At 44.3% G+C, this 11378-nt stretch overlaps 1 non-coding gene across 1 annotated transcript; it reads left to right on the forward strand.

Annotated features, from left to right (window-relative positions):
* Positions 1-1814: 1814 nt before the first annotated feature.
* trnas-uga (transfer RNA serine (anticodon UGA)) lies at positions 1815-1896 on the forward strand. The gene has a single exon. It is a non-coding gene; the product is annotated as a tRNA-Ser (tRNA).
* Positions 1897-11378: the final 9482 nt, after the last annotated feature.

The raw sequence follows: 11378 nt of genomic DNA on the forward strand, positions 1-11378 counted from the left end.
TACAAGGATTTTGCCCACCCACTGAACCTGTGTCTGTCCATTTCTAGATTCCGCTGTCCTCATCCCAACATGCCCCCCCCCCCCAACTATTGTGTATCGTCAGTAAAACTGGACACTTTTCACTCAGCCAATTCGTCCAATTCATTAATGCAGATATAAATCATTAAGGTCCTATGACTGACCTTTCCAGCACTTGAGTAATTACATCTTTGCAACTTGAAAAATACCCAATAATCCAGATTTTGTGTCTTCCATTCAGTAAACAACGGACAAGCCTGGCTTTTTTTTTACCTCAACACCGTGAACTCCTACCTTGTGTAATGGCTTTTGATGTGGTCCCTTATGGAATGCCGACCAAAAATTGATCAACTCGGCATGTAATATTATCAAAGAACTCTGACAAAGTTGTCAAGTGTGTTTTTCCTTTCAACTAATGATGAGACTCAGTTTCACTCCAATCAACTTTTCTCAACGTCCTGTTATTTCTTTCTACACAATGGTCTTTCACAGTTTCCAAGTGACAGGCAAGATATTGGAACAGATGGAAGTCATTCGGACCATCAGGTAGTCTCCACCTTTTAATGAGGTCATATCTGACTTGGTTCATTCTCAACTGCAAAGTTCCGCCTTATCCCCGTTTCCCTTTATTCCCCATGTGACTAATTGGCTCTCCATATCAGCCTTGATCATACCCAGCCTTGACAGTTCTCTATTGTAAAGAATTCTGCAGATTTGTTACTCTCTAAAAGATAGAAAATCCTCCTTATCTGTGTGTCAAAAAATTGACAGTTCACCTGAGATTAGGCTCGATATATTCTACACAAATGTCGTTATTCAGTAAATATCTTCAGTCCCAGTCCTCTGGAAACTGACCCTAATCGGTGGCAACATTTCCTCCAGAACATCAACCCGCCCATCCGCAATGCGCCCTCCCCCATCATTATTAACAGACCACGTTTACAGAATCACGAGAAAACTCGGGAACACACAAGATACGAAAAATGCTCGAAGCGAGCCAGACTGCTGTTGTAGAAAAGTTGGTTCCTGTGACATGGATGTGTTTGGAGAGGGTGCAGGACTGTTGCCATGTCATTACAGTGAATGTCTCAGGATTTATTTTGGAAAAATAAAACTGATTGAGGATAGCGATCGCTTCGGGAAGGGCAGGCTGAAGTTTGAATTCGTGAAAAGCCTGTTTTATGGATCGTGCAACGAGTCAGCTCACCCGTCTTTGTTGCGTAAATGGTCAACACGTTCATCCATTAATCGAACAGTTGGTGGTTTGGGACCACCCAGGGTCGGATCTCTCACGGCTCATACTTCATTGGTTTTCTTTCCAGCACCTGCGGGTTTTTAATGTGGTCAGGAAAATGTTCCCCAAACAGGAATCTAATCCGGAACAAGAAAGGAATTTCTGTATTGTTTTAATGGCTAATGTAAAGGAATTTGGATTTTCAGAATCTGAAACAAAAATATAAAATGCTGGGGAAAGTCTGGGGTTTGCCAGTACTACTGGGAGAAAGCGGAGTTCAAATAACTTCTGATGAAGTTCTGAAAAGTGGAATCGCCTTTTCCCAGCCCAGATCCTGCTCGACCTGCTGAGTTTTTTCCTGCAATTTCCGCCTTCTTTTAAGCTGAATATCGATTCCACCTATCGGGGTGGAACACCGAGACCCACTTTGTCCCGACATGTAATCGATTTGAAAGCTGAGGTGTTTGAATTCAAATAAACCAAACAATGATTCAGAACTGCTCAGGTCACCAGAGACAGAGACCTGTAAATGACTAATTCAACAGTCTGGCCACGGGCTTATGTAGTTGTGGCCGAGTGGTTAAGGCGATGGACTTGAAATCTATTGGGGCAATCCTACGCAGGTTCGAATCCTGTCAAGTACGGTAGAGGGCGGAGTTTGCTTTGGATTTTCTTTTATCGGATTCAGATCACGGCATGACCTTTATTCAGGTCATGAATGGTGGAAATCTCCAGTGCACTCAAAGAACTGCACACTTGCATTGCCAAATTTGTTTAGACACAGGGTAAACCCTCCTGCTTAATATAAAACACAGAAACGATTTATGCCGTACAGTAATCTGCAAAAATTCGATAGGCCAAGAACGGCACAAAGTAAAAATTAAGAACTTTATTTCTAAAGTAAAAGAGCAATTAATTAACAAATCACGATTGACAATGCATTTCTATTACTCATTGTGTCGTTCCCTTCGATAATACTATTCAGATAAAACTCCCAATTAAAGTTAACAAAACAGCTCTTCTTTTCTCGAAGCCAGGCAGCTGCAGGTTCTTTTCTTCGGATCTTCTTGTGTCTTCTTTTTCCTTGTTAGGAAATTCTGTGTCACACGTCACTGATCGAAAACGCATTTTTCAGAGATATCTTTTTTCAAGAAGATTGTTACATGCAAGGACTTGGCAGTCCTCCTCTCAACTGTTCAATGTCCCCCGTATCATACCCCAGAGAATCTGATTGTGTCATTGCTTTTTAAGATTTTCAATAGACACAATTCAAATTTGAATTGAAATTAATATTTTATTCTGGATTAAATTTAAACTGAGTGGTCAACTCGAAATGTTTATGTCTCTCGGCAATAAACTAATTGAGTTGTTCGACCCAGTATTACGTTGTATTCTTGATAATGCTTGTTGCAGTGTCTGGTTATTCTGCTGCTTTTAACAGTCATAGCCGTGCACCAATATGTTTAAAATACCTCGCCTCTTCAGGAAAAATGAAGAAATGTTTTCATTTTAATTTTTAAATACTTTATACCCTGACATACCGATAAATTTCATATAATATCGCCTTAACGTTTCCTATATATACACATAAAACATTAAATAAAGACAAATCTCGTCTAAACGCCATAAGTTGAATGTGCGATAACCTGTCTATGAATGCATTCTACAGACATGCAACATATACAATTTATAAATTGAAAGTCTCTACCAAAAGAAGCCAACGAAATAGTATCATATTCTTATATATAAAACATTTTAGCGGATTGTGGTCAGTGTGCACAACCGTTTCTGAACCATTGTTCGGGCATTTCCATTAAATTTGTAAGGCCAGTACAAAAATCAATAGTTCTTTTTTTGATTGTGGAGCATTTCCTCTGCTAGATGTTGATTTTCTTTGAAAAGTTACCAACTGGCAGTTCATTCTCATGCTTATGTTTCCTGTTGAAGTACAGCTCCAACTCAAACGTCACTACCATCGATGGCGAATTTAAACGTTTTTGAGAAGTTTGCTGTCGGTAAAACACGACAGAGATCCCCTGTGGACATTCCCCTCAGCAATAAGTATACCGTTTTGGATACTGCTGTGGTGGGGTGACCTACCAGAGGAAAGCCATAGCGGTCAGTTCTCTTGCACTGAGCCTGACACTCTGGCAAAGAAGGGAAGGAGGCAGAATAGAAAAGTACTCGTGGTAGGGGACTCGATAGTTAGGGGAATCGACAGGAGATTTTGTGGTCAGGATCGGGAATCCCGGAAGGTATGTTGCCTCCCTGGTGCCAGGGTCCAAGACATCTCCGATCGGGTGTATAAGGTTCTAAAAGGGGAGGGCGAACAGCCAGAAATCGTGTTTCATATTGGCACTAATGATATAGCTAGGAAAAGGATTTGGATATAAAAAGTGATTTCAGGGAGTTAGGACGGAAGCTGCAAAGCAGGACGAACAGCGTAGTGTTCTCTAGTTTACTACAGGTGCCACGAGATAGCGAGGCGAGGGCGCAGCTTAACACGTGGCTGCACAGCTGGTCGAGGAGGGAGGGCTCCAAATATGTAGATAATTGGGATGCCTTCTGGGGAAGGTGGGACCTGTACAAGAAGGACGGGTTGCATCTGAACTGGAAGGGGACCAATGTCCTAGGTGGAGGTTTTGCACGAGTAGTTCGACAGGGTTTAAGCTAGTATGGCAGTGGGGTGGGAACCTTAGCTGTATACCGGAGATGAGAGTTGATGCAGATGAGGCAGCAGCAAGAGGTAGACCAGCTCGTGGGAAGAATTTTCCTGGCAAGAAACCAAGGTATCAGTTAAAGTGTGTTTGCTTTAACGCAAAGAGTATCATGAATCAAGGTGCCGAACTTAGCACATGGATCAGTACCTGGTGCTATGATGTTGTGGCCATAACAGAGACATGGGTTTCTCAGGTGCAGGAATGGTTGCTGAATGTTTCAGTGTTTAGAGCATTTAAAAAGAATAGGGAGGGGGGAGAAGGGGAGGGGTGTAGCACTACTAATCAGAGAGGGTATCACAGCTACAGAAGCTTCCATTGTCGAGGAATATCTGCCGACAGAGTCAGTATCGGTGGAAATTAGGAACAGCAAGGGAGCAGTCACGTCGTTAGGGGTATACTACAGGCCCCCCAATAGCAGCAGGGAGATGGAAGAAAGCATAGCTCGGCAGATTTTGGAAAAGTGTGGACGTAGGCGTTGTTGTAATGGGTGACTTTAATTTTCCCAATATTGATTGGAACCTCCTTCGCGCAGAAGATTTGAATGGAGCTGTTTTTGTAAAATGTGTTCAGGAGGGTTTCCTAATTCAGTGCGTTGACAGGCGGACGGGGGAAGAGGCCATTCTAGACTTGGTGCTCGGCAATGAGCCGGGGCAGGTATCACATCTTGTGGTGGGAGAGCATTTTGGTGATAGTGACCACAACTGCCTCACATTCTACATAGCTATGGAGAAGGATAGGATTAGGCAAAATGGGAGGATATTTAATTGGGGAAGAGGAAACTATGATGCGATTAGACATGAGTTAGGAAGCATGGATTGGGAGCAATTGCTCCATGGTAAAGGCACTATAGACATGTGGAGATTGTTTAAGGAGCAGTTGTTGCAAGTGATGAATAAATATGTCTCTCTGAGACAGGCAAGAAGTTGTAAGATAAAGGAACCTTGGATGACGAGAGCGGTGGAGCTTCTCGTCAAATGGAAAAAGGTAGCTTACGTAAGGTGGAGGAAGCTAAGGTCAAGCTCAGCTCTACAGGATTACAGACAGGTAAGGATGGAGCTTAAAAATGTTCTGAGGAGAGCCAGGAGGGGGCACAAGAAAGGCTTGGCAGAACCGATTAGGGAGAACACAAAGGCATTTTCCACTTATGTGAGGAATAAGAGAATGGTCAAAGAAAGAGTAGGCCCGATCAGGAATAGCATAGTGAATTTGTGTGTGGAGTCTGAGGAGGTAGGGGAAGCCCTCAATGAGATTTTTGCTTCTGTCTTTACGAAAGAAACGAACTTTGTAGTGAATGAAACCTTTGAAGAGCAGGTGTGCATGCTGAACTGGATAGAGATTGAGGAAGCTGATGTGCTGAAAATTTTGTCAAACATTAAGATTGACAAGTCGCCAGGCCCGGACCAGATTTGTCCTCGGCTGCTTTGGGAAACGAGAAATGTGATTGCTTCACCACTTGCGAAGATCTTTTCATCCTCGCTCTCCACTGGAGTCGTACCTGAAGACTGGAGAGAGGCAAATGTAATTCCTCTCTTCAAGAAAGGAAATTGGGAAATCCCAGACAATTACAGACCAGTAAGTTTGTCGTCTGTAAGGTGTTAGAAAGGATTCTGAGGGATAGGATTTATGACCATCCAAAAAAGCATGGCTTGATTAAATGCAGTCAACACGGCTTTGTGAGGGGGAGGACATGCCTCACAAACTTATCGAGTTCTTTGCGAATGTAACAAGAAAAGTTGATGAGGGTCGAGCTGTGGATGTGGTGTAAATGGACTTTAGCAAGGCATTTGAAAAGGTTCCCCATGGTAGGCTCATTCAGAAGGTCAGGGGGAATGAGATTCAGGGGAACATAGCTGTCTGGATACAGAATTGGCTGGCCAACAGAAGACAGCGAGTGGTAGTAGAAGGAAAACATTCCATCTGGAAGTCTGTGGTGAGTGATGAGCCACAGGGCTCTGTCCTCGGGCCTCTACTGTTTGTAATTTTTATTAATGACTTGGATGAGGGGATTGCAGGATGGGTCAGCAAGTTTGCAGATGATACAAATATTGGAGGTGTCGTTGACAGTATAGAGGTCTGTTTTAGACTGCAGCTGGACATTGACAGGATGCAGAGATGGGCTGAGAGGTGGCAGATGGAGTTCAAACTCTATAAATGCGAGGTGATGCATTTTGGAAGGTCGAATTTGAAAGCTGAGTACAGGATTAAGGATAGGATTCTTGGTATTGTGGAGGAACAGAGGGATCTTGGGATGCAGGTACATAGCTCCCTTAAAATGGCCACCCAAGTGGACCAGGTTGTTAAGAAAGCACATGGTGTTTTGGCTTTCATTAACAGGGGTATTGAGTCTAAGAGTCATGAGATCTTGTTGCAGCTCTATAAAACTTCGGTTAGACAGCACTTGGAATACTGTGTCCAGTTCTGGTCGCCCTATTATAAGAAAGATGTTGGTACTTTGGAGTGGGTTCAGAGGAGGATTACCAGGATACTGCCTGGACAGGAGGGCTTATCTTATGAAGAGAGGTTGACTGAGCTGGGACTATTTTCATTGGAGAAAAGGAGGAGAAGAGAGGATTTAATTGAGTTATACAAGGTAATGAGGGGCATAGATCGAGTCGATAGCCAGAGACTATTTCCCAGGGCAGAAATGACTAACACGAGGGCTCATAGTTTTAAGCTGGTGGGAGAAAAGTATAGAGGGGATGTCAGAGGCCGGTTCTTTACACAGAGAGTTGTTAGAGCATAGAATGCGTTGCCAGCAGCAGTTGTGGAGGCAGTGTACTTGGGGACATTTAAGAGACTCCTCGACATACACATGGTCACAGAAATTTGAGGGTACATACAGGAGGATCAGTGGTCGGCACAACGTCGTTGGCTGAAGGGCCTGTTCTGTGCTGTACTGTTCTATGTTATATGTTCTAAAACTGGTTTTGATGGTTAATATCGACTTCAAATTGTCGAGTGTCTTCTGGCATGGTACTGTCCACTGAAACGTTGTGTTCTTATTCAGCAAATCGGTTAACGGTGCCACTACACGAATATGGTTTCCCATGGGAAACCTTCTCCAACGCCTGCCTGAAGTCCATATAGATGACATCTACCGCTGTGCCCTCATGAATCCTCTTACTGTAATGGAAAATTATCCATTTACTGTGAAATGTGAAAGAGAATGTTTTTCTAACATTTAATGTTGTGCTGAGCTTTAAAAACAATACTTTGATGAGTTTTGCAGTCAGTTTGTCTCTGTTTCAGTTTGAGAAACAAACAACTCGACCTTGCGACAGTCGAACTCAGTGAAAGCAGAACTGTTATGTCCAAGACCAGGGGATGATAGAATAACAACTAGTGTTTTCCCAGTCTTTGCCCTTGAGTGTGTGATGAGAAACAGGATGAGGCAAGTATCTGAACAATACTCAGATAACCCTTACATTGAGGCATCGAGATGAATGGACAGGGGTCAATTCTGCAGAATTGAAATATAGCTCCTTTCTTTGTTCTTGCAAGTAGTTGAGTCAAGTCGATTTAATTTTCACGACAGTAAACTTGGGAACTCGTCCCGGAACCAACCATCTGGATGAGATTCTGAAGATTCCCACGAGGCGTAGTCGACAGCGCCTTGAAGGTGTTTCGCTTCATATTGAGTGCTGAATTGGCCCTTATGCGTGAGAGGGCTGGGAATCATCGATCGCCCAAGTGAATCGAATAAAGTCGGGGTAAGAATCGTGGCTTAAGTAATCCAACATAGAGACTCATTCTCATAGAATAAACACATCAGGAATATGCTTAAGTTAACTCTCGCGTGGTGTTAGAGCAAAACCCAAGGGAAGGGGATTGCCGTTTCTGGAGTCTTTCAGAGGGAGCACATTTAAGGGTGGTTTTAGACTTGGAGACACCACTGACTGATTTGGACTCACCAAAGGCGTACTGGATACTTGTTTTTTTAGGTTTAGGAAAACCAAGGCATTGAGGCGGACGTGTCCAATGCGAGGGGGTTCCTCCGGAGGTAAGTAAGCAAGGCAAAAGAAAATTATAACGGTACCGCGTGAGATAGAGAGACCTGAACAATTTGCCAGTTACACTAAAATTGGGGTCCAGCAAGAGCAAACAAAAGGAGAGCCCACACAGTACTTGAAATAGCCAACCGAAAATACAAGACATGCTCAATAATGACGGCCCAGTGTCTGCAAAGCAGTTAGAATTGTGGATCAAGGAATATAGTTTACCAGAGTGAGGAAGTTTTAGTAATAGATAGCTTGAAATATTGAGGTGGAGGTTGGAGGAGAGAAAGAAAGAGAAAAGGAAGGGAAAATTGAACCTGTGAATTGGAGTGCTTTTTACATGTAAGGCTGAGGCTGACATTAGGGAAAGGAAATCTTCAGTAAGTGATAGATCAAGTACACATACAAACAATAGCACATACGCAGACGCACACGGAAAACAACCCAACGAAGCTGCACAGTGTGTTAAATATGTTTCAGATTCTGTCCTTGATGACTGCCATCTAAGACCAACAGCCCCCCTACGGGATCCACCTGCTAAAGGTTCCACGTCAGCGGCCGCCGCCACAGGGTCTGCTGTATCACAGATCGCACGCCGTACATGCAACCAATTGAAGGAACAAGCCCAAAAGAAGGACGACCACTCCGAGAAGGAAAGGGACCCAGGGCCTCTTTGCGATCAACCCCAGACAGATGATGAGTCAGACAGTGAGGGTACTGCCGAATGATCAACTAACCAGGCAATTCTGCAAGCTCCAATGGTTGAAGTTGCAGGAATGAAGGTTATCCAGTGTTGGTCCACCGGCCGTGGACGATGAAGGATCTGGAAAGTGCCTATGGACAGTTGCCTGACTCAAGAGAGGTTGGAGGTAGTAAGTTCACCAAAGAAGTGACGAAATTCTCTACTGAATTCCGTCCCATGTCACATGAGATGAGACGTTTCGTGGGACGAAAACTAGGTGCCGACGTCACTAAAATCGAGTATAATTGGCCAGCCACAAACATTCATGCCAGAGTAGCCAACACGCAAGCGGAGCAGAACGGAGACTTTAATGCTTTTGTTGCAGCGCTGGCAACCGCCTTAAGTGAAGCATTCTCAATGCGAATGGACATCACCAAAATAGCAAACTGTAAATAACTGGAAGGTGAGACAGGGACCCAGGACCGTAAGTGCATCACTGAATTCCATAACGCCCGCTGTGGACTGAGACCACCGGACGACATAACGGCGGCAGAAATCACGCCGTATGAGGGACACCTAAATAACAGCTTCATCAATGGAATGACGGACGAAATAACGAAAACAGGTAAAAGACACATTTACAACCTGGGACACGGGAAAGCTGAGTTTGATAGAATACATGTGATACATGCTGAAAAATTGCTTACACAAGAGAAGGATAAGCGGAAGCTAAAGATGGAACAGCAAGCACATAAAGCTCAGATTACTACGATGCAACTTATCACCCAGCCGTTGGAGGGAGGTGCTGCAGGAAGAGAGAGAGGCAGAGATGGAGGTCGCAGAAGATGAAGAGGAAGAGGTTGCGTAAGAGGCGTAGGCAGATGTAGGTCTGGTGGTTCCTTTTTTTGCAGAGCAATGCACCAGTGGGCAAGACAGTGCCCACACAGACAGCTTCAATCGGCCCTGGAGGCTGAACAGCGGGGTGACTGACAGGGAAAGGCTGAGGTGGAGATGGGCAGCCCACAATGTAAGCCTCTTTCCCTTCTGATTCGCTTCTGCTTCTCTCTTCTACTAATCTTACGGGCATTGAGACATGACCAACCTCTACGTTGAGTGCTGATATTGCGAAAAGTGGACAGTCTGATCAAAATCACAACGATGCGTAAAAGTCGATGCCTACTTCTATGTTATATGTGGAAGATTCATCAGTTAGCCTTTGGTAGATACAGGGGCAACTTACTCAGTCCTTAAATTAAGCCAGTTTAGACAATCGACGAAAATAAATATGAGTGAAAGGTTCCTGAACACAATGGGTGCATCAGGAGTTCGTGATGCAGGAAAAATGTTCCGCACCCCTACTGTGCAAAACTAGCCATGGCGAACATTCCAATTCTCCTTCTTGTTATCGGAATTTTGTCCTTTAAACATGCTGGGTCTGGATCTCATAGGGAGACTGGTGTTGGATTTGCTCAGTACTCCGACGAGCTTGCAGGTAATTCTAAGGGAAGATTTACCAGTGCAGGCTGTATAATATAGAACATAGAACAATACAGCGCAGTACAGGCCCTTTGGCCCTCGATGTTGCGCCGATCCAAGCCCACCTAACCTATACTAACCCACTATCCTCCATATACCTATCCAATGCCCATAAAGAGGGAGAGTCCACCACTGCTACTGGCAGGGCATTCCATGAACTTACAACTCGCTGAGTGAAGAACCTACCCCTAACTTCAGTCCTATATCTACACCCCCCTTAATTTAAAGCTATGCCCCCTTGTAATACCCGACTCCATACGCGGGAAAAGGTTCACACTGTCAACCCTATCTAACCCCCTAATCATCTTGTACACCTCAATCAAGTCACCCCTAAACCTTCTTTTCTCTAATGAAAACAGCCCTAAGTGTCTCAGTCTTTCCTCATACGATCTTCCTTCCATATCAGGCAACATCCTGGTAAACCTCCTCTGCACCCGTTCCAGTGCCTCCACATCCTTCCTATAGTATGGCGACCAAAACTGCACACAATATTCCAGATGCCGCCGCACCAGAGTCTTATACAACTGCATCATGACCTCAGTACTCCGGAACTCAATTCCTCTACCAATAAAAGCCAGTACGCCATATGCCTTCCTCACTGCACTATTTACCTGGGTGGCAACTTTCAGAGATCTGTGCACGTGGACACCAAGATCCCTCTGCTCATCCACACTACAAAGTACCCGACCATTAGCCCAGTACCCCATCTTTTTGTTATTCTTCCCAAAGAGAATCACCTCACACTTAGCTACATTGAATTCCATTTGCCACCTTTCTGCCCAGCTCTGCAGCTTCTCTATATCCTGCTGTAACCTGCCACATCCTTCCTCACTGTCAACAACTCCTCCGACTTTCGTATCATCCGCAAACTTGCTCACCCAACCTACTAACCCCTCTTCCAGGTCATTTATAAAAATGACAAACAGCAATGGTCCCAAAACAGATCCTTGCGGAACACCGCTAGTGACGGCACTCCATGAAGAAACTTTGCCATCAACTACTACCCTCTGTCTTCTTCCATCCAGCCAATTCCTAATCCAAACCTCCAACTCACCCTCAATGCCATATCTCCGTATTTTCTGCAGTAGCCTACCATGGGGAACCTTATCAAATGCCTTACTAAAATCCATATATACCACATCTACCGCTTTCCCCTCATCAACCTCCTTCGTCACCTTTTCAAAGAATTCAAT

The sequence above is a fragment of the Chiloscyllium plagiosum genome, unplaced genomic scaffold (genome assembly GCF_037043375.1).
Source record: "Chiloscyllium plagiosum isolate Xiang-an unplaced genomic scaffold, Cpla_swu_hap1 HiC_scaffold_8, whole genome shotgun sequence".
Classification (NCBI taxonomy): domain Eukaryota; kingdom Metazoa; phylum Chordata; class Chondrichthyes; order Orectolobiformes; family Hemiscylliidae; genus Chiloscyllium; species Chiloscyllium plagiosum.